At 46.8% G+C, this 22,148-nt stretch overlaps 1 protein-coding gene across 10 annotated transcripts in view; it reads right to left on the bottom strand.

Annotated features, from left to right (window-relative positions):
* Window positions 1–22,148, bottom strand: part of SIPA1L3 (signal induced proliferation associated 1 like 3) — a 252,031-nt gene that overhangs the window by 216,134 nt on the left and 13,749 nt on the right. For 5 of the 10 annotated variants that reach the window (XM_061139186.1, XM_061139185.1, XM_061139182.1 and 2 more), the window contains exon 1: window positions 19,230–19,440. The exons of 2 other annotated variants lie outside the window; for them this stretch is intronic. The gene's annotated coding sequence lies outside the window, so the exon portion shown is untranslated. 3 more of the 10 variants (XM_061139183.1, XM_061139192.1, XM_061139189.1) reach the window with 3 other exon arrangements.

Below are 22,148 nucleotides of genomic sequence, written 5' to 3'. Positions count from 1 at the left end.
ATTGCCTAAATTCAGAACTGTCGAAGGTTAGTGGTCTTGATTCACTTAAATGGAATGTTTTGCAGGACCACCAAACCTTTTGAAATCCACCAGAAAAAATTTCCAAATCTGATTTCTTTCAGAGTCTGCATGTTTTATTTAATAGAGGAGTAAAAAACCTACCTTATCTAATCATATCCTAGTTATTTCAATTAATCTTCATCTTATCTCATCTTACAAAAATATGCACTCTTGTCTTTCTCCCACCAATAAGAAAAATCTTACATTACCATAAAATCATTTTAGATGTTAGCTTGATAATGTAAAAGGAGGTGTGGCTTATCAGAATTCTCTTGAGGGGACACAAATAAAAATATCTGAAGATGATCAGTTTAAATTTGCATAACCATGGCAAACCCACACCCTAATTCCTGGTGGCTGAGGTATAGGAACTCAGCGTAGGGTACAAATCCTTGTGGGGGGTGGGGGGGAAGACTTTAGACAATGGCAAAGCCACACGTGCCTGGGGTGAGCGCCAACAGGGCATTTCATTCAGGCTCCACATTCTTCTTCCCCCAGCTCTCAGGGGCCTCAAGAGCAAAGCTGCTACAAGACGGTACGTGAAAAGGGATTTTCTGGCCTGATGGGTCAACTCAAAAGATTCCCTTTCACCCAAGTAAAAGGGCTATGGCCCTTCCTTCACCTCCAAGTAAGTACGGGTCCACATGTACACACACACACACAAACACACACGTGAGGGAAGCATTCACCATAAATTACCTCAGACTAAGTCAGTGAGTAATTACCCTCTGGAACATTTTCCACTACTGCCAAAAGCTTTCTTCAAGAGCAGACTGCTTTGAATTTGAAGCAACAATTTCAGCTTGCACAATATCCAGCTGTTTCCAAATTACTTGAGGGGTCCACGCTGGTTAAACCATTACACTAATGAAGCTCACATATCTAGCCATAGTTCCTTTGGTTAGACTTCTTAAGTTTTTTTTTTTTAAGTGGATGACTTTTTAAAATTTTTGGCTATGCTGGGTCTTCATTGCTGCGTGGGCTTTCTCTAGTTGCGGTGTGCAGGCTTCTCATTGGGGTGGCTTCTCTTGTTGGGGAGCATGGGCTCCAGTGTGAGCGGGCTTCAGTGGCTGAGGTTCTCAGGCTCAACAGTGGTGACGTGGGCGCAGGGGTGATGTGGACCATTTTTCAAGTGAGTCTGTTACAATAGTGCTTCTGTTCTTATGTTTGGGGGGTTTTTTTGTTTTGTTTTTTTGACTGTGAGGCGTGTGGGATCCCAGGCCCCAACCAGGGATGGAACCCAAAGCCCCTGCATTGGAAGGCGAAGTCTTAACCACTAGACCATCAGGAAGTCCCTTGGTTAGATTTATTAAAACATCATATAGTTTGCATAGCTGGGTAACAGGCAGGAGAGGAATGATTTTCCAAAGGTGATCTAGACTCAAACTTTACTTTCATTCATTTGAGAGAGACCATGGGCCCCAACCAGGGGTAAAGCCTTAGACTGGGCATGATCTCTGCCCTTTGTCAGAGTGGTTGTTGCTCAAAACTCATATCCCCTGGCCTCTGGCTCCAGATCAGAATCTCCAGCAGTCTGGAACAGAGCAGAGACTCTGTATTTTTAGCAAGACTTCCAGGCAAGTCTGCTGCTCACTGAAGTCTGAGAATCACCACTCGGAAAACCCTAGCAAAGTGGTTCTGAAACTTGATGCAAATCATTTGTGGAAAATGTTTAAGCTCCAGGTTCTAGGGCCCACTAAGATTATTTTGTTACTTACAGAGCTCTTTGGGTTGCCAGTGACTGAGACCCAAGTCAAACTGGCTGGAGGGCAAAAAAAAAAAAAGAAACCTTTTGGGTCACCATGCTGACAAGTGCAGAGGTTATTCCAACACCAGTTACTTCCAGAGCTTATGAGCAACTAATCATTTCTATCTTCTTTCTGTCTGACCCCTTGGAAAAGATGGTCCCCAGTGGCATTAGGTTTCTGCCCCACAACTTCAGATCCCAGCAGAAAGAAAAATACCTCTTTCCTGGTGCTTTCCGGCATTAACTGAGTAGTCTGACGAGACCCCCACTTCCTGAACCAGTCACTGTAGCAGGGAGGGGGGCCGATGGGAAGGACCCGTGCTTGCTCACGGTTCCACAGCCAAACCATATGGACCAGAACATTCCACAAGTGGGGAGGAGGGGCTTTTGTTTTTTTCTTAAAGCTGCTTCTTACTGCTATTTCCAAAAGTTCCTTCTGGAAAATGTGAGAAATACACAAAAGTATAAAGAAAGAAAAGAATCTATAAACTTCCTACCTCCTAATGTTTTTAGAACCTTTAAACTCAAAATTGTGCATATGCACACTGACTTCCTGAATACAAACCTATTCTATAAAACAAAGCATTTCCTCACAGCTGAGTCTTCATGACCATTACCCCCAAACTGAAAAAGGATAAATATTTTAGTCAATTTTATGATTGCTCGTCCTTTTCCCAAGAATTGATTCTTCTTTTTAATCCCTACAGAAGTCAGTGCCTGTTTCTGAAGAACAATGAAATTCTCCTAATCAGAGTACAATTATTGAAATCAGAAAATGACTGTTATCTAATGTATCTAATCCAATGTGTAACTTATAAGATAGTATATAACTTACAAGATATTGTCATCTCCATATATTAAGTTAACCTTAAACATGCATTCCAATATACATCGTGTGTTTGCTGAGTTGCTCATTTGTGTCTGACTCTTTGCAAGCCCATGGACTATAGCCCACCAGGCTCCTCTGTCCCTGGGGATTCTTCAGGCAAGAATACTGGAGTGGGTTGCCATGCCCTCCTCCAGATGATCTTCTCAACCCAGGGATCGAACCCAGGTCTCCCGCATCACAGGCGGGTTCTTTACCATCTGAGCCACCAGTGAAGCAGACAAACAACTGCTTGATTTCACTTACAGGAGGTACCTAGAATAGTCAAGTTCAGAGAGTCAGTGGTAGATTCCAGGGGATGGGGAGGGGGGATGGGAGTTAGTGTTTAATGGGGACAGCCTTTCAATTTAGGAAGGTGAAAAACTCAGGAGATGAATGATGGTTAGAGTTGCACAACAATATGAATCTACTTAGTGTAACTGAACTATACAGTTAAATATGGTTAAAAGAGCATGTTTTATCGGAGAAGGCAATGGCAACCCACTCCATTGTTCTTGCCTGGAGAATCCCAGGGACGGCGGAGCCTGGTGGGCTGCCGGCTGTGGGGTCGCACAGAGTCGGACATGACTGAAGCAACTTAGCAGCAGTGACATGTTTTATATTCTGTGACTTTTATCACAATAAAGAAAAAAAATTTAAAAAGCAGACACTGTCATCTCATTTCATTTTTAAGGGCAGGGCTTTCCGTGTCTGATTCACCGCCCCGTCCCCAGTGCTAGAGTAACTGGTGTCATACATACAGTGCGCGCTCAGTTGCTTTAGTCGTTTCTGACTCTTTGTGACCCTACGAACTGCAGCCCACCAGGCTCCTCGGTCCACAGGATTCTCCAGGCAAGAACACTGGAGTGGGCTGCCGTGCCCTCGTCCAGGGGATCTTTCTGACCCAGGGATTGGGTCTCCTGCACTGCAGGCAGATTCTTTACTGCTGAGCCACCAGGGAAGACCCCGTCATGCATACACTAGAGCTCAGTAAATAAACGGGACTGAATGGCGGAAGCAGTTCCCCAAGGGAAAATCTCAAAGAATGGTTGCTGGGCAGCCAAAGCAGCAGACAGTTATCTTCTACACCTGCCCAAACAGGAGCTCCAGGAGAGAAGCCAGAAAAGCCCAACTGTTAATAAGATTCCCCAGGTGAGGCGAATGCCCAGCCAGGTTTCAGAATCACCACCCGGGGAAGGATTATGACCAGATACAAATACAGATACACTTCCTGAGAAGCTGTTGTCCAGATCTATCTTTCTCCAGAGAAGACGCCTGATGAGGGTGAGTGTTCTGTACTCCCACCTGGCACTGAAGCCAGGGGACAGGAGTAGGTGGGTCAGACCTGGGTCCTGCTCTCACGGGTCCAGGGGCGGCAGATGGACTTCCAGGGAACAGGTGCGGTGTCATACCACGTGCAGAGAGGCCCTGCACAACTCTGAGGAGGAGGTGAGGCAGGTCTTAACCTCAGCCTCACCAGGTCACACTTGCAGGGTGTGTGATCAGGAGGAACTCGGGCTATACTGAGTCCAGACACCGGGGATCTCTTCCCTCTCCACAATCGCCCCAAACCGCAGACAGCACATGAGACATCCAGGGAAGGAGCTCTGTCAGCTTGTGATTCTTCCCACTCTGCAGATGAAGAACCCAAAGCTCCTTCAGAAGTTACTCACTCGGCGAAGGTCACAGAGTTAGTTGGGGAAGCTGAGATCAGTTCCTGACTCCTTATTCCGAAGCCCAAGCTTGAACAATAGAACCCTATCTAGTCTCAAAAGAAAAAAATAAATAAGGATGATGATGGTGATGAGAACTAATACTTCCTGAGCACTTACAATGTAGCAGGCTCAGACTAAATACTTTCCATAAGTTTTTTAAAATTTAGTTGGTTGCACTGAGTTTCAGTTGCAGCATGCAGGATCCAGTTCTCTAAGTATGGAACTCAGGCCCCCTGCATTGGGAACATGGACTGTTAGCTACTGGACCACCAGGGAAGTCCCCTCCATAAGTTTGTTAAATACTCACAGTAGCCTGATGAAGTAGAAGCCATTATCATCTTTTACAGGTAAGGATTCGGAGGCCCTGAGAGGTGAAGTGATAAACACAAGGTAAACACACAGAGCTCGTAATTGGTTGAGCTTTGAATCCAAGTCATCTGGCCCATGTGCAAAACCACTGCATGATGATGGTTCATATATAAGAAGAGGAATGATGTCCTCGGCCAGGAGAGCAAAGAAGAGGGTCTGCTGGGCTCCTGAAAGCCCTCATCTTATGAGAGGTGTGTGTACCATGCTTACTGCCTCGCCTCAGCTCTGGATGAGAGGAAGCCATCTGACCATGGCTGGGCCAATCAGACCCCCTATCCTGAAATGGAGACAGCCAGTCAAGTCTTACTTAGCCAGCTTGTTCCCTGGTTTGGCCCAGCCACAGGGCAGATGAGGTCTTTATTGCAGGGGTCCCCAAATACTGTTGGCACCAGGGATCGGTTTCATGCAAGACAGTTTTATCATGGACTTGGTGGTGGAAGTTGGTTTCAGGATGATCAAGCACATTACATATGTTGTGCACTTAATTTTAATTATTATTACATCAGCTCTACTTCAGATCAAAGTTGGGGACCACTGCTTCATTGTACTGACATTGCCACTTTTCTGGTCCCTGCCTAATTAGGCCCCCAATAAGGGGCGCCCTGCAGTTTGAGGCCCCCACGCCCATCTGCAACCCCCCACTGGTATTTAACATTGTCACAGAAGTCCTGGCCAAGGCAACGAGGCAGGGAATAGCACAGGAGCAATGGAAATGGCTATTACTAGTGGACAAAAGGTAGGTCTGTCAAGCAACTGCAGGGAAAGCTGCTGAAAACAGAAATAAGGAAGCTCATTACTGAATAAATCCACAAGATTGCAAGCCAGGCTCTGCCTCATCCACGTTGTAAGACATTAAGCAAGCAAGATCACACCGCTGGGTGCTTTGGTTTCTTCCAGTGAATGATGGTATTACCAACCTGCTTCATTGAGTTATGGCAGGGGGCTGAGAGGTAAGTGTTAAGACACTTAGACTGGGGCCTGGCTCATAAGTTTTTCAAATGGGTGGGAAAGGATATATTACTCTGACAATATGAAGGAGACAATTCATTAACGACTGCTTGGGGGTGGGTGAAGGGTGTGTTTAAGATCTTTATCCCACACCTAACCCCAAGAAAAAATTCCACATATTGGATGTAAAAGACGAAGTCATAAAATAACTAGGGATATATTTATCTCAAATTTAAGACCGAAGCTTTAAAAAGAAAAGTCTCAATATGTTTAACAACATAAAAAAAAAATAAAATAAAAAGTAAAAGGAATTTAAACTCACAAAACAGGGAATTTCCTGGCGGTCCAGTGGTTAGGATTTGGCACCTTCACTGCTGGGCCCAGGTTCAACCCCTGCTTGGGGAACCAAAGATCCCACGAGCCGCATGGCGGGCAAAAAAATAATTTACTTAAAAAAATTTTTTTTAATTAAACTTGCAACGTATAACGAAAGAATCATACCTTCAATAATGTAAAGATCCCCTATAAATCTATAAGAAAAAAAAAAAACCCTAGAACAAACAGGCAACTAACAAGGAATACATATGTTTAATAAAGAGATCCTAGAAGTCAAGTTAGCAATAAATATCACAAGTCTTTAAGCTTATTTATTCACTTTGTGGTAGTAATTGCAACCCCGGGGTTTTGTCATAAGAAAAATCTAAGAAGCAAACAAAGGTTTTGGTGTGTGAGATGTTCAGTTGTAACAGTGAAGGTTGGAAACAACCAGTGTGTTCAACAACAGGCACTGACAGGATGGGACACTGTGAAGTCATTAAAAAGAATGTGGCTGACCTTGACCCAGTGAGTACCATGGGCGGCTCTCCAAGACCAATTATTAAAGGAAAGTGCATACGTGGGAAAAGTATGTCTGTAAAACAATACCCGTATATACCTGTGTTAATAAAAATAGCTAATGTGTGAGTACTTGTCACGTGCAAGGTGCCACTCTAACTGCTACATACTTAATGCAATGAATCCTCAGTCAAGAAGTTAGGACGATCACTTCCATTTTACAGAGGGGGAAACTGAGGCAGAGTGATTAAGTCAAGGCCCAAGTACGCACACAGCAAAACTGGCATCTGAACCCAAGCACTGTGGCTCCAGAGCCCGCTTTCTTAGCACACACAATCCCCCGTACACACAGCAAAGAAGGGCACACGTGGTGTCCCTCTGGGCAAGTGAGGGAGGTGAGGAGAAGGCCAAGTGCTAGGGCCACAACGGGAACACAGAGTGTCCACGTTTTACATGCCGCTCTGCTCTTCGAACGGTTAAAACTAGCAAGTGGCTTCCGTAAGTTTTAAATCAGTATTTTTAAAATAGAATTAAAAAATTTTTATTTATTTATTTTTGGCTGTGCTAGGTCTTTCTTACTGCACGAGGGCTTTCCCCTAGTTGTGGCGAGCCGGGTCTACTCTCTAGTTGCGGGGCATGGGCTTCTCCTTGAAGTAAGCAAGGTTTAGTTGCGCCAAGGCCTCTGGGCACTTCCTGCGGATCAGGGCTCAAACCCGCATCTCCTGCATTGGTAGAGGAATTCTTTACCACCAAGCCACCAGGGAAGCCCCCAAACAGAAGTTTAAAAAACTTATCAATAGAAAATTTTTGCTGCCTACCCTAAATGCAGGTAGGGGCAGATGATCAGCGTCCATCGGTGCTGTTAAAGGGTAAGTGGTAAGCAGGACCAAACTCCTTTTCCAGGAGCCATGATCCGGGGGGCAGGGGGTGTGGGGGGAGGTGGACATCTCAAGCCTCTCTCCTGGGGACACCAAATACAACCGTGAGTCTGGCTGAGGCATCACACAGGACACTCCACATAAGCAGTGAGCCCCCTTGACCCATGGAGCACTGGAGGAGGAGATAAGAAGGATCTGATGGTTGGGGAGACTTTCAGCCCCATCAGTTAAGCAGGCTCAGAAGCCTGAAGTCCGGGGCCTAGGTACATGTTTTATCTGGTCTGAGTGTCAAGTTACAAAGTCAAGTTACTAATGTGTCAGCAACCAGAAAGTCCTTGTTTTCTGCCCTGTAATAAACACTGTAATAAAAGGTGTGTCAGGACCCAGGTTAGCAGGAAGGTGGAAGGGACACCGATGTGGACTTGAACCCCTGTCCTGATTTCATACATGTAGGACACTGACATTTGGCTCCTGCTAGGCACAGACTCTGTCAACATCATGAATTAACAGCTGTGGTCAGGTAGCTCAACCAAGGTCAGACTCTGGGATGAGCTACCCGGGTCCCAACCTGGGCCCCAAGGAGCTGGGCGACAAGGATCAAGGGCTTCACCTCCCTGGGCCTCAGTGTCCTCATCTGTGAAAAGGGGACTAAGAGCCTACCAAAGTGATGGTTAAATGAGGGGTAAGTAGGAGCCTCAGTCCATTTTAAAGAGAACCTAGGGGACTTCCCTGGTGGTCCAGTGGTTAAGACTTCACCTTCCAATACAGGAGGGGCAGGTTCGATCCCTGGTCAGGGAGCTAAGATTCTACATGCCTGGCAGTCAAAAAACCAAAACATAAAACAGAAGCAATATTGTAACAAATTCAATAAAGACAAAAAAAAAACCAACCAAAAACGAGGACTTCCCTGGTGGCACAGTGGATAAGAATCTGCCTGCCAATACAGAGGACATGCACTCAATCCCTGATCTAGGAAGATTCCACAACTGAGCCGGTGCTCCACAACTACTGAGCCCATGCTCTAGAGATGGAGAGCCACAGTAAATGACCCCTGTGCTGCAACTACTGACGCCTGTGAGTCCTAGAGCCAGCCAGCCGCAACTACGGAGCTCGCCTGCTGCAAATCCTAAACCTCGTGCGCCTAGGGCCCATGCCCTGCAACAAAAGAAACAACTGCAGTGAAAAGCCTGAGCACCGCAACCAGAGAGTAGCCCCCGTTCTCCACAACGAGAGAAAGCCCTCATTCAGCCATGAAGACCCAGCGCAGCCAAAAATAAGTAAACAATAAATAAATAGGGCAGTGTGTACATGTCAAAAAGCACATTTTTTCAAAATGTTCCACATTAAAAAAAAAAAACAAACCCTTAAAATAAATAAATTAAGGGTACCTGGGACTGTTACAACCCAAACCAGCAAAGCCCGAAGCCTCTGGAAAAGCATTCACCCCACTCACCATCCACTCTGACCATCCCCTGGCACGTTCTGTGGGGCCGTGCGCTTCTCCCTAGCGCCAACGAGACCACTCAAGTTGGCTCCACACTCCTCTGCTCACTCCACCTCCCTCATCGCCCAGCTTCTGCCCCCACCTCTGCCATCTCTGCTTGTCACAGCAGCCAGAGGGAATGAGGGAGCGCACACGCCCAGCTCACGCCCACCCCTGCCCTCGCTGCCCCTGCAGCTGGGAGGGCTCTCCCCCGGGTCTTACACAAGACTGTCACCTCCGTACCATCCCAAGCTCAGCTGACGTGTCACCACCCCAGTAAGGCTTTCCCCCAAGCACCCCAGTTATCTGGCCTCCCACAGCCCCCCTCCACCTTCCAGGTGTGTCTGCTCACATTCTGCTTCCATGACTTCAGAGCATTATTCATCTTCACCTGAAAGGATATGATCACTCTGTTTACGACGTTATCACCTGGGTCCTTCAGCATGAACGTAAACTCCCAGAGTGTGGGCCTTCCCAGGCTCTGACCCCGGCACTTGGAACACATGAGGCTCCATAAATATTTGCCAAATGAACAAGTCAGGGGCTGAAGGAATTAATGAATTCTGAACCACTCCACATCAAATCTTCTCTCCCCACCCAGTGGAAATAAATGTGTTTGTAATCTCCAGGAGGAAAGAAAACCCTCAGGTATCCAGTGCCTAACTGATCACAAAGCATCCAAGCGATTTCAAGCGTGCTAGTGCCCTAAAGAATTTATGACCCAGACAACAGTGGCTGGGGTCAGAGCTCGCCCCTGGCCAGGCTACTAGAAGGGCTGGCCTTTCCAAAGGAGAGGAGTCTTCTATTGTTCTTTTGTCTTAAGAATGGAGTTTCAGATCAGAAGAAATTCAAATGCTCAAAAACCTCTTGCCCCAAGCAGAAAGATTTAATCCCCTGGCACTGAACGAGAACTCTCTAGAGGCTGTTGGTTTGGAAATACATGGCCAGGGCAGGAGAGGGCAAAAAAAAAAAAAAAAAGAAAGAAAATGTCAACAGTCTAGAGTCGACTCTCCCTGGTTACACTGACAAGCATACAGGGCTCCACCTGGTCAAAGGTAAGGCCCGAGGCAGCCATGCCTACACAATGAGATGACTGTGACCGCTGCTCACCTGTTTGTTCCCAAATCCAAGACGGACGTGGGCAGTAGCCGAGACCAGTAAATATCACAAAACGCATGAACACAAAAACAAAGAAGGCTAGAATCACGGAAGGAAAAGCCAGCTGATTAGACACCAGCCCAGTTGTTCACTACTCATTTCTAATGTAAACAAAAGCTGAAAAGAGTCAGTACCCTTGGGACAGCTGAATAATAGATGAGAGAGGTTTCTTCTCTAGAGGAATATTCCAGCTAATAAGTGAAGAGGAGGGTTGAATTACAATGTCACAATTTTTGCAGCCCCCAAGTGAAAGCCTGGGTCTAGGCAACAGTCATTTTCAGTGGTTAACTCTACAGAACATCACGGAAAGAGACATCAGGCTTTACAGACCCTGATGGATATACAAGGGCTTCCTCGGTAGCTCAGCGGTAAAGAATCCGTCTGCCAATGTAGGAGATGTGGGAGACGTGGGTTTGACCCCTGGGTCAGGAAGATCCCTGAGAGGAGGAAATGGCAACCCACTCCAGAAGGCTTGCCTGGGAAATCCCATGGACAGAGAAGCCTGGTGGGCTATAGTACACAGGGTCTCAAAAGAGACACGACGTAGTGACTAAACAACAACAACAATGGATATACAAACACAGCAACACACAAATGTGTGTGTGTTTGTGTGCACGCATCTCAAATATGAATCTGCTCAAGTCTCAATCCTACTGCTCATTCATAGGAAACATGGGGACAGAAGAGCTCATTAAATACCACCACACGTATGCAATCAGCCAGACACAGAATGTACAAAATCTCAGGACAAATGACACGGCTTCTCTCAACAAATAAACTATTAAAAGGAAAAAAAAAAATACGTGGGGGTAGGGAGAGCCCATAGATTAAACGACACCTAATAAGCATGTGAACCAAATTCAACTATGGACCTTGTCAGGTCTTGACTGGAACAAATCAATTCTACAGAGATATTTATGAGAAGAGCCACTAACTGAACACTAGATGATGACATTCAATTATTGGTAGTTATTGTAATCATGACAGTAATACTGTCATTATGGAAAGAATAATGAATTTAAGGAAAAAGAATCCTTATCTTTCAGAGATCAATATTGAAATATTTAGCTTTAAAATAATCCAGTGGGAGAGGTCAGTGGCAGATATCTATAAAATCAGAGTGGTTAATAAGAGCTGATGGTATTTATTTAGTTATTTGCCTGTGTCAGGTCTTACTTGCCCAGGCTTAGTTGCTGCGAAGCATATGGGATCTCCCAGCCCGAGGATCAAACTGGCATCCCCTACATTGCAAGGCAAAGTTTAAACCACTAGACCACTGGGGAAGTCCCCCTGGTGCTATTTACTTTTTCAAAAGGTGTCTGGAGGTGAAAAATGTAGGCTGCTCTGAGAAGAAAATCAGTCCTGAATATTCAGTGGAAGGACTGATGCTGAAGCTGAAACTCCAATACCTGGGCCACCTGATGCAAAGAACTGACTCACTGGAAAGACCCTGATGCTGAGAAAGATTGAAGGCAGGAGAAGGAGATGACAGAGGATGAGATGGTTGGATAGCATCACTGACATGATGGACAAGAGTCTGAGCAAGCTCCGAGAGCTGGTGATGGACAGGGAAGCCTGGTGTGCTGCAGCCCACAGGGTCACAAAGAGTCAGACACGACTGAGCAACTGAACTGAGAAGAAAGAAAGATCACTTCCACTATCAAGTGCTAATGATCAAACCACATCTTCTTCCTGCTCGGAACCCTTCTGCGTCTCCATGTCACCCCAGGTAAAGCCAAAAGTCTTCACCGTGGCCCACAAACAGCCCCCCACCCCCCTCACCGATCTGCCCCACCACCTCCCTCCCTCTCAATCTCAAGCTCTGCGGACCACTCCCCAAAACTCCTCAAGCAGGCGGGTAACTGTCTCGCCCCAGGGCCTTTCACTGGCCCTTATTTTGCCCCAAATGCTCTTCCCCCAGAGATCCACATGGCTCCCTCCCTTGCCTCTTTCATCTCAGCTTCAAAGTCATCTCATGAAGGAGGCCTTCCCTGACCACTCACTCCATCTAAAACAGCACCAGGGATTCCTTGGTGGTCTAGTGGTTAAGAGTGCCTACAAAGCAGGGTGCATGGGTTCGATCCCCGATACAGTAAGATCTTATATGCCTCGAGGCAGCTAAGCCTTCGAACCACAATTACTGAAGCCTTGCTGAGCTCTATTGCTCCACAAGCAGCCACTGCAATGAGAAGCCCCCACACTGCAACGAAGAGTAGCCTGCACTCACAACTATAGAAAGCCCACATGCAGCAATGAAAATCCAGTGCTGCCAAAAATAAAATAAATGAATCCTTAAAAAATAAACAAAATAAAACAGCACCACATGCTACTCACCCTCATCCCATGCCTTCTCCTGCATTTCTTTTCACACCTGTTATCTCTTTCTGATTCACTATAAACTCCTTGTCTGTTTACTATCTATCTTCCCTTTTATAAAAATAAGCTCCGTGAGGGTGGGGACTTCACTTGTTTTGTTCAATACTGGCTTCCCAGAATAGTGCCTGTGCAAAACAGATGCTCATTAAACATCTGTGTAACAAATCAAAGAATCAAAAGAGGCATCATCTAGAGGCGCCATCCTGGTGTCTGGCAACTCCTTTAAGAGCCATTTTTAGGGAACTTTTCAAAACTAGTAAAACTGTTGGCTGCCTAATCCAATATTTAGTCTCCCCTTTTAACTCAGTAATAGAATCTGATTTTTAGCTAAGAACAAGGTCATGTGAAATACATTTTCTAGATTCCCTTATAACTATATATGTGACTAAATTCTGGGCAAGAGTCTGTAAGCAGAACTATAGAGTGAAACTTCCATAAGGCAGAAGTGTCCATCTTCATCCCCTGCTGAGATATAATGGCTGGAGCTTAAGCAGCCATCTTGAACCATGAGATGACAATAAAAGGATGGTGGAGCACGAAGGCAGAAGGAACCTGGGTTCCTGACTAGAGTGCAGCCCGGGCCTCCTTGTCGCTGGACTCCTTTATGTGAGAGAGAAATAAACTTCTACTTTGTTTAAGCCATTGTCAGTTTGTTTTATAAGCAGTTTTCTATTACCTGCAGTTGAACCTAATCCTGCTACACCTGGGATCACAAAGCTATGGTACAATGGGTGGAACAGGTATAGTCATATATCCACGCAAACGTATAAAAACGCCCATAATTTGAGAAGTGTTCCAGGGAGAATCATTGTGAGGTGGAGAACACAAACAGGCATCATGGAGTTAGGGAGAGAGTGGACAGAGGAGACAACAAAGGAAATAGGGACACGAGAGTCATAAATGTTTCATTAGGTCTGGCTGCAGCCTCGAGATGAGTAACCAAACTATATAAAGAATGACTACAAATCAATAAGAAAAAGAAGCAAAGAGGATGAATAGGCTATATCCAAAAGAAGAAACATAAGTGAAAAGAATGTCTTACTAGTCCTCAGGGGAATACAAATTAAAACCATGAGATTTCATCTCACATCAGACTGGCAAAAATAAAAAAAGCTTTATAAAACCAAGTGTGACAGGATACAGAACAACAGGAACTCTTACACATCCTTGGTGAGAATTTGAGAACAGTTTGATGATATTTGGCAAAATTAAAGATGCTCACATCCTATGGCCACCAATCTTGTGCCCATTACATAGCTCAAAGAAATTCTTGTTCAGGCACCTTAAGACATGTGTTTAACAACATTCACAGTAGCCCAAGAATAGCAAAAACAAATCTGGAAACTAATGATATATGCATTGCCACAGAAATGACTAAAACAAACAGAAGGTATCTTCGGCCAGTGGAATATTATACGGCAGTAAAAAAAATGAAATACCGCTATACCAAATGGTCTGGATTAATCACAATTTTACAAGTCCCAGAAGACTATGTATAGTTTGATATCGCTGTAGATGTTCAAAAATAACTATTTCAAAACAAATAACTTTAAACAAAAAATTCAAGATGGTGGCCACAGCTGAGAGCAGCCTGGGAACTGAATGGGAAATACCATAGTTTCATATAAATTACTGGTAGGTAATGTTCTAGTTCTTGGGCAGGGAGTAGGCTAATGGCTATTCATTGTAATAAACATTTTGTACAGACCAAAAATACCAGTGTATCATGCACCAAGGATTATGATTAATCCAATTGTGTGTGTCCATAGGTCACCTTTAAAAAATGAAATGCATATAGAGAGAGGTGAAAAAGAACACACACCAAGTTACTGACAGATAAGACCAATAAGGCACGAAGTAGGAGGGGAGGGCTGGAGTAGTAAGTGGTTTCTATCTCTGTCACTTACACACTCATTTCAACAAGAAACGCTGGGTTAATCATAAACAAACTAAAGCAGGATAGCACAGCGGTTCAGTGCACAGACTCTGGAGGCCGACACCAGAGAGGGACAGCATGTCGACTCTATTACTCCTTAGCCATGAGGCCTCTGCAGATTATTTCATTTCTCTGTACCTGAAAAGGTACATGATACCAGTGCCTACTTCATAGGCCCATGAGGTAACATGAGCTGGTTCTTTAGTTCTTCTTCACAAATTAAACCCTTAATGAGACTGGCTATTTCTATGATCATTAGTCTAACTCCAAACATCTACATGGGAGACCAGAGCTAAGCAATTATCTGGTCCAGGCCACCAGATGATCCTGGTCAGTGTAAGCCCCAGATGTGTCCACTTCTCCAATCTTTGTAGCCTCTGTAAGAAGACCAATGTCAAAAAAAAAAAAAAAAAGACAATCAATGTCTTGCCCACTTCAGGTACCCACTATAAAGGGTTGATAAATGAACTCTCGCTGCCTCAGTTTACCCACCACATCTTTAGGTGTCTGAACAGACCACTCGTAGATGCCTACCCAGCATGTCCTTTCTCCTCACAGCTTCCTTACTGACCCTCTGTCTGAAGAGGCAATAAGCACTGCTTCTGAGACTTCCTTTTGGCAAAGGGTGACCTTGTCACAAGGTTCTAACCAAAGAGGAGAAGCAGAAGTCTGCTACGGATTTCAGGGAAGACTTTGGTTTCCTGACAAAGGTGCTATTTCTTTTTCTTAGAGCTTTGCTTCTTTCTGCCTGTAACAAGGATGTGAGGCTGGAGATAGGGCAGCCTTCTTGTCACTATGAGGCTAAGGGCAGCAATGCAGATAAACAAGAGACTGGGGCGCTGCAAACAGCAACACCACCTGGCCCTGATGACCTCTGCACTTTTTTTTTTTTTTTCGTTTTACAAACCCTTGCAACGGGGCTGACTTTAAATAGATCGCAGCGAGGGAGCTGCTCTGCTACCTACGAAACCCCGACCCAGAAGCAGGTCATCTACGAATGGTCTAGCACCAGGTTCCCCACGAATGTGCGGTGCGTGACAGGCGAGGGGGTGGCTGCCTTTCCGGCCGCGCCCCGTGTCCCAGGACGAAGGGCTCTCCGCACCCGACCCCGGTCCCAACGCGCCCCGAGGGACGCGGGCGAGACCTCTGCACTTTTCCTTCTCGGAGAAAATGAAGGCTGTGGTGGTCTCCAAAGATGGCCCCTCAATAAGCCACACCTTCCAGAACTCAAGTCTTCTGTCTGCCTTCCGACATGAAATCTGGGCTGTCACTGGGCCAGTTCTAGACCTATGCCTTGACTTAGGAAGCTCTGGGCTGCCATGTTCTAAGTCCAGCTACTGGATGGCAAGACCCATGCAGAAGGAGAGGTTCTGAGACTACAGAGAGGGGGCCAGGCGTCTCCAAGGTGCCATGTGAGTTGTTGTTATTGCCGAGTAGCTCAGTTGTGTCCGACTCTTTGCAACCTCATGGACTGTAGCCCACCAGGCTTCTCTGTCCATAGGATTTCCCAGGCAAGAATACTGGAGTGGGTTGCTATTGCCTTCTTCAGGGGATCTTTCCGACCCAGGGATCGAACCAGTGTTTCCTGCACTGCACGGGGATTCTTTACTGCTGAAACACCAGAGAAGCCTTTGTGAGTACAACCATCTTAAGCCCCATCCGTCTTCTGACTCTAGCCACATAAGAGACCCCAATTAAAACTAGCAGAAGAGCCATCCAGATGAGCCTCAGTCAATCAGAGATTGATAAGAAATAATAAACTTCCATCCCCTTAAGGCCTAAGTTCTGGGATGGCTGGTTATGTAGCAGAGAACTGAAACAGGCCTCTAAAGAGGTACACCACTGCACAAGTTTCAGGAAGCCAAATCTATTCCTTTACTAAAGTACCACCTTAAAAGGAAATTTGCCAATAGATCACAACTCTAGTAAGATCTCTTGCATGTTCTGATTTCCAACAAAGATCATTAATAAAAAAAAAAAAATGAGAACTTTCTCTTATTTGCTAATAATTACTCATTAAGCACAAATAATCTGTATAGAGGATGAGGAATCTATTAATCATTTTTATAAGTAAAAGGCATTTAAAGTAGATGGCTCAACATTGTGCTGGACCGGGTGAGAACCCTCCAAAAACACATCTCCTATCTGGGCACGATGCCTCATTAAACTAATGGTACTTCCTACTCATCCGCAAAGGGTTAGAGCTTAACAAGGTGGCTAAGCAGGCGGGATGTCCGCAATCTAATTTTAAAAAGCTATCAGTAAAAATAAAAAAAATAATTTAAAAAAGCTATCAGTAAAAATAATACGGAGGAGAAAAAAACAAACAAACAACTAGAAACAAAAGGAATGCACATCAGTAACAGCCGGGCCAAATAAACTGTGGTACACCCATCCCTCCATGTGTTACAGAGACATTAACAAGGGCAAATTTGAGCATAACCTGAGGACTTGGGCCTCCATTTCCACACAGTACTGCCATGAAAGAAAAGCAACCTGCAGGAAAATGAGGGCAATATTATCCCTTATAGGTAATATTTCCCCCTACAGGATTATATAACCATGGAGAAACATGTGGAAAGATACATACAGTGCTTGATTATTCCCATGGGTGAAGGACTGTGGGAGGATGCTGGCATGGGGATGCAGTAGAGAGGAATCCCCCAAAAAGGGACTGGAAACTTTTTTTTTTTTTTTTTGACTGGAAACATTTTTAAATGACTTGAAAAAAATTCATAAAAATAATTATCCCCATTAAGTGAGTGCTCTTAATCCACTAGACACAGTGCTAACTAGGTCACTCCATCACACTTTAAACTGCTCACTTAATGCAGGTGCTATTAATTATTCCCATTTTCCAGATAGGGAAACTGAGGCCCAGAGAAGCTAAGTGCTGTGGCCGAGAGTTTGGGCAGTGCTGGGAGCACTATTATGCAAGAGGGTCAACTCCAAAACCCACTGCACCTGAGCTGAGAGGACAGTTAGAGGTTACAGGAGCAGCAACTCTGACACTTCACACATTCTTAAAATAGCGGTAGGCGCCTAGGTGTGAGGATGTGTGTGAAGGCCACGCACACCTCAGGCCCTCCATGCTGTTTGGAGAAACCCAAGAGGGCCACTGACCTCACTCCTCGGAGCCTGGGGAAGCCCAGCCCAGGATATTTTTACAGAATCAATTGCTGACACCGGGAGCCAGGAGACAGATGTGGAAGTGTCAGCTCTTACACGGTCAGACTCGTGGAGCTCACCGTTTAATTAAAGCCTGTTCAGCCCCAGAACAAGAATGATTGCCTGTTAAAGCCCGGGAGGCCGATAAACTCTGCCTGGCCAGTTCATTCTTATTTCCAAGGTATTCTCTGACCCCGTACTACTGCAGGAACACTCAAGAGGGCCTGATGATAGGGTCAGCTTTCCATGTATATGCGAAGGTGGGGTGGTATGTGTGTGTGTGGCGGGTGTGCGGCGTCTTCAACAAAGCCTTCCTCACCTGAGCTAAACTGCACACACCCTCTGTGCTCATGAGGAGCAAGGCCAGGGTCAAGGCCATCTGTTCCATGCCACACACACCCATGGTATTGTCAGGGCCCAGGCCACACAGGCTGGAGGCGCTGACGGACAGGAAGCTAGAGGGCTGGATGCTGCAGGGAGGCCCGAGGACCCTGGGTGACCACGGAGAGGGAGTGCGCACACCACCGCCCCACCCTCAGCCGCAGCTTTGAGGATATGTTGACTTTCTCCTCAAAACCCAGATAGGAACAGCCACCTTTCCTCAGACAGGATCCTAAATCCACTCATAAAACAATATATCGCACACCTACCACATGCCAGGGATGGTTCCACAAAGAGAGACAGTGTGCTTTCCTGGGGCCTACGGTAGGGGAGGAGACTTCCCTGGCAGCTCAGGGATAAAGAGCCTGCCTGCCAATGCAGGAGAAAACCGGGTTCGATCCCTGGGTCAGCAAGACTATCTGGAGGAGGAAATGGCAGCCCACTCCAGTATTCGTGCCTGGGAAATCCCATGAACAAAGGAGCCTGGCAGGCTACCGTCCACAGGGTCGCAAACAGTCAGACACGACTTAGTGACTAAACAACAACAACAGGAGGGGAGGTGGGAGAATAAACACTTCAGTGGTCATGCTATGAGGAAAACAAATGCAGAGTAAACGGCGAGAGTGTGATGGAGAAGGTGCTACTTAGGGAGGAGAGGGGCCTTACTGAGAAGGTGACATGTGAGCAGAGTCCCAAAGGGAGTGGGAGCTTCGGGGATACTGGAGAAATGTTACAGGCAGAGGGAACAGTCAGGGCAAAAGCCCTGAGGGAGGAGGGGCAGGAGGCAGCTAGCAGCATTTGAGAAGTCAGAGATAAGGTCAGACAGGGCATCAGCGGGGCTAGGGGTTGGGGTGGGAGTAGGGCTAGCTAACACTGACCACCACTCTGTGCCCAAGCTGTGAGTGCCCAGGCTGTGAGCAATGATTCACTGGGAAGGTGAGTGGGTACTGCTCCTACTTACCACTTCATCAGATGAGGAAACTGAGCCTCAGAGAGGGAAAGGAACTCGCCTGAGACCACACAGCTCATCCGCACCAGGCTAGGATACCCAACTGGTACAGAAGTTGGCATCCCCCAGGGAGTTCAGCATTCACCCATGCCTTCTCCGGGGAGAAATCTCCTCCATTTCCTTCTCATTCCCTCAACACTCCGCCCACCCTTTCTTCACAGTTAGCAGCAGACAGGTAAACATTTCATGGGAGAGGAGGGGGGAGTGGGGGTTGAAAACCGCCAGTCTCATGCCCGAAAAGAAGGAAACACACTATTCACTTTCTCTGCAAGTCCCTACCAAACTTAACCGACACCGCTCACCTGAAAGACGTCCGGAGCCCGGCCGGGATCACCAAGTCGGCAGGTGAACCGGGGGGAGCTCCAGGCTCTCGAGTCCCGTCCTGGGTCCGGTCCGGGCCAAGGCCACCTGCCTGCCCGCGCTCGCGGCCGCCCTCGCCCCGCGGTGGGTGGTGCCTCCCCCGCCCGCGGTGGGTGTCTGGAATGCGGAAGCGGGAACCTGCCGTGCCAGCTCCTCACAGCGACTTACTCGACAACAGCCGCAGCAACGACCCGCCGGCCACCGGAGTTCCCCCGACAGCAGGCCGGGTCTCGGCGAACAGGCGCGCGTCCCCAAGGCGGGCTGTTCTGCCAGAGGTCCCTTCGGGGGAGGGAAATAAAAGGACTCCTTACTCATCAGACACGTGGTCTGAGGAGCCTGAATGGGCTTGAGTGAAAGTTCAAGGTAACAAAGGCGGCTGGCCGGTGACCTCGGATCCAGGAACGCGCCACCTGTTCGCTGACCGATCCAGGGCTGGATCGGCGCCCACGGCCTCCCCTGCCCGCTTCATTCATAACCGCACGACCCAAAGATGGGCTCCTTTTCGCCGGGCGGACGGGGAGCGGGCTCGCAGAAGCAGCGCGGCTTAATGATTAAACGCGGCCACCGGACTCCTCGGGCCAGCCTGGGAATGGGTGTGCCCAACAATAACAGCCCCAGAACGCCCCCTCCTCGCTCTGCACTTCACGTGATGTGAATCATCTCCCCCCTCCCCCAGCCTTCACAGCCGTCCTAAGCAAGCACGATTAGCATTCCTACTTTACATATGAGAAAGTTCAAGAACAGAGACGTCACAGGAGAAAGGTCACACAGCAAGAAAGTGGCGGCGCAGAGTTAAGCCAAGCAGAGCATCTCTTGGGTTTCCAGTTGTTAACCTCGGCACTGGAGCGCCTCAAGAGGAAAGACAGGTGCCCCATCCTCAACTGGGCTTCAGGTTCCTCATTGGTAAAATGGGGTGAGTGTGAAGAGTCAGCGAGGGCTTACAGAGAGCATTTAGCCCTCATGCACAAAACGCTCAATAACCACCAGCTGCAGTCATCACATGCTGCCCCCAGATTCAATCAGGTTCGAAACAGGAGGTTATTACAGTCACCTAGTTTAAATTCTGGGCAGCTGAAGGGAAAACAAAAGAAGGATGATTTACTGCCCTTGTTTTCATCCACGAAATATATAACCCATCGACTCAGGACACAGTGGTTTCAACAAAAAACACACAGACCCTGCCCTCAAGGAGCTTATTTATTTGTTTAGTTGCTAAGTCAAGTCTGACTCTGCAATTCCATGGACTTCAGTCCACCAGGCTCCTCTGTCTGTGAGATTTTTCCAGGCAAGAATACTGGGGTGGGTTGCCATTTCCTTCTCCAGGGGATCTTCCCAACCCAGGGATTGAACCCCCATCTCCTGTGTCTCCTGAATTGGCAGGTAGATTCTTTACCACTGAGCCACCAAGGAAGTCATATCTCCTGTGAATAAACTGGCACAAATATTCAAAGAACAGCAGATACAGTGGATATACTGAGTGCTCACTGGGGGCCAGGGGCTGCAGTGCTCAAAATGCTTTGTGTGCTTGAATGCAATTCTCCCATCAGCCTCAGAGGGAAGGTGGCAAGACACAGACTTCGTAAGAATGACACAGCCCGAGGACACGACATAAACTGATTAGAACCAAATAGGTCCAAGATGGTGGACAAGTCAACTTCCACTAGACCCTGAGCCTCAGTATATGCTCACTGTAACACACAGGCATAAGATAAATGACACACAGGTGCCGTGACAGTTTTGAGGCCAATCATCAAAGACCACAAACTGGGCGGTGGCCCAGTTCCTGGAAATCTCGACCCCTTCCCCAAAATAGTTGGAATAATCCCCCCATCCATTAGCCTATGAAATGACTTAGCCTATAAAAACTAACCACACCATATTTCAAGGCCACTCTCCCCTTCTGAGATGGCCCACACTCTGTCTGTGGAGTGTGTTTCTCTCTAAATAAATCAACTTCTTAGCCATCACTTTGTCTTTCACTGAATTCTTTCTGCAAGGAGACATCAAGAATCTGAGCTTCATTAAGTCCTGAGACCAGGTGTGGGATCTCAGTTAAAAGACCGTGGATTCAAGTCACCATCTAGATTTTGGCTGGGTTCAAGTCTGGGCTCACTGATTCAAATCTCAACCTGAGTTACACGGTTTCATTACCACCTTAAAGATATGGAAACCAAGGTACTGCAAGGCTAGTGGCTTGCCCAAGGTCACATGGGAGCCCGAGATGGATCCAGGACTTGTGCCCAAGTGGTGTGGCTCCACAGCCCGCACTTCATTCCTCAGTCCCTTGGCAGATCTACAGGGCAACAGCTTTATGCTGGGTCCATAAGCAGCAGCAACAGGCACCCACAGGAAATGTCAGTCTGCAAAATGAATGGTCACTTTCATGGGTTGTTGGGAGGAAAGGGTGGGATTATTAAATGATAACTATTCAATTAATTGTTGTTGTTTAGTCCCTAAGTCATATCTGACTCTTTTGCGATCCCATAGACTGTAGCCCACCAGGCTCCTCTGTCCATGGGATTTTCCAGACTGGAAAATTTTTCCATACTGGAGTGGGTTGCCGTTTCCTTCTAGAGGGGATCTGCCTGACCCTGGGATTGAACCCATGTCTCCTGCATTGTGGGCAGATTCTTTACCCCTGAAACACCAGAGAAGCCCTATTCAATTAGTAAGTCAAATTAAATATGTTAACAGCAGGGGCCACATTATTGAGCACTTACCATGAGCTAGCTCCTGGGGGTCAGCACTTGACCTGCATCCTCTCCTTATTCCCTACATCCTCTCCTTTCATCCTCACAACCACCCTAGAAGGCAGTCCTCAAAGAGGGAAACTGAGCCTCTGCAAGGAGCACCTTGAACAG

This window comes from Dama dama, chromosome 4 (genome assembly GCF_033118175.1).
Source record: "Dama dama isolate Ldn47 chromosome 4, ASM3311817v1, whole genome shotgun sequence".
In the NCBI taxonomy this organism is placed as follows: domain Eukaryota; kingdom Metazoa; phylum Chordata; class Mammalia; order Artiodactyla; family Cervidae; genus Dama; species Dama dama.
Note: the sequence above shows the minus strand (reverse complement) of the source record. Positions and strands in the feature narration are given on the sequence as shown.